The following is a 1,296-nucleotide window of genomic DNA, read 5'->3' as shown; positions in this document are numbered from 1 at the left end:
AGAGTTGCCGCTGAACTTGGCCATGGCTGAGGGGAGCGAAGAGGGTGAGAGGACTGAGAGGAGTGGGATTTGACTAGGGTTCGTCAGACCATATGGGGTTTTTGTGGGGACAATGATGGGGACAGCATGGGCCATAGCGAGCCGATCCCATGTGGTGGTGGTGTTGGGGTGCGTCCGAGCCTCCTCATATCCATCCCACGTATGAGCTGGGGGTTGCCGGACAACCCGGCCGTTTGGGCTGGTTTTGGGGAGCCTTCTTGGGTGTTGTTTTTGGGTTTAGGCAGAGACCAAACACAACCCGTTCGGACATTTGGGGGCGGATGTGGGAGGTCCGGTTGTAGATACTCTTAGCAAGGTCCACATACTTGATGACATAAGTAGGTTTTGGGTAAAATTTACAGTTGTTTGCGGCCCGCGGAAATGATGGCTATCGTTTCCTCCAGCTCACTCTTTTCAAGGTACTACACCAAGGTAACCTTGTGCTAACAGGCCAATCAGCAAAGGCTCTAGGGCTATAGCCAGTTCCTTCGGCTGAAAAAGTAAGCTAAAACTAAAAAGCTAATTACATAGAGCTATCAGCATGCTGAGTCTGAGATATGATCTGACAGCATTTTGGCACGCCGTAGGTTGGAGATCTGACAGTGTTTATACTGCTAAATCAAACCGCTTCTTTCTGCTGGTACGGCTGGGTCTCTCCTGGACAATGATTTGCTCCGAAAACAGCAAGCCCACACGTACTACAGTGACCCGAACCCTGAACCACCTGACCTGCAGTTCATCTTCAGGCTGCACCCACCACTCAATCTGCTCATCACGAGGCACTAGCAAATCAAATCATTTCCATGGCGTGCGTGCGCCAACACTTCACACAGTGTAAAACGTAAACGAAGGCCTTTCCGGCCGAGAACGCACAGTGCACTGCACTGCACACAAATTTTCCTGCATGCAGAGAAGAAGGCTGGTAGAAACGTGACAGGTAATACCACTACTGCTGCTGCCTTTTGGTCAGCTCAGCTGATTCAGACATTGCTGGTGAAGCAGAGCGTGAACAATGATGGCCATGGCCCCTCCCTATCTATGCGCTGCGCCCCTTTCCCATCCATCCATGGAGGTGAGATGAGATACTCCTAGATGATATGAGGAGCAATGCAATGCAGGCATTCATTCATGGGTGGCCCCCGCTCCTTCTTTCTTTCTTTCTTCCCCAAGCTTTTATAAACTGCACGCAGAGGAGTGTAGACTGTGCAAAGGACTACTGCTACTGCTTGTTGTTGCTGTCTGAAACAGGGGGAAGAG

This window comes from Triticum dicoccoides, chromosome 4A (genome assembly GCF_002162155.2).
Source record: "Triticum dicoccoides isolate Atlit2015 ecotype Zavitan chromosome 4A, WEW_v2.0, whole genome shotgun sequence".
In the NCBI taxonomy this organism is placed as follows: domain Eukaryota; kingdom Viridiplantae; phylum Streptophyta; class Magnoliopsida; order Poales; family Poaceae; genus Triticum; species Triticum dicoccoides.
The sequence above is the reverse complement of the archived record's forward strand: the minus strand, read 5'-3'. Positions refer to the sequence as shown.